This window comes from Anarrhichthys ocellatus, unplaced genomic scaffold (assembly GCF_004355925.1).
Source record: "Anarrhichthys ocellatus isolate YVR2014 unplaced genomic scaffold, GSC_Weel_1.0 scaffold24, whole genome shotgun sequence".
Taxonomy (NCBI): Eukaryota; Metazoa; Chordata; class Actinopteri; order Perciformes; family Anarhichadidae; genus Anarrhichthys; species Anarrhichthys ocellatus.
The window spans coordinates 4490847-4491097 of NW_022280054.1; the positions used below are offsets into that span (position 1 = coordinate 4490847).

At 43.4% G+C, this 251-nt stretch overlaps 1 protein-coding gene across 3 annotated transcripts in view; it reads right to left on the minus strand.

Moving 5' to 3' along the window:
* fchsd2 (FCH and double SH3 domains 2) overlaps positions 1-251 on the minus strand; it is a 48386-nt gene that overhangs the window by 10145 nt on the left and 37990 nt on the right. The gene's annotated exons all lie outside the window — the stretch shown is intronic.

Genomic DNA, 251 nt, shown 5'->3' on the forward strand with positions numbered 1-251 from the left:
ACACACACACACACACACACACACACACACACACACACACACACACAGTGCACTACATAAATTGGATTTAATGTGTGAAAGGATTTAAATGCACAAACAATCCAACGGTCGTATGTATGAATGCACCCACAAACATCTACCACACACTGTATCACACTTACCTACATGAAACAAGTCAGGCAAAGAGGAGGAGAGGCTTTCTCAACACACACACACACACACACACACACACACACACACACACACACACA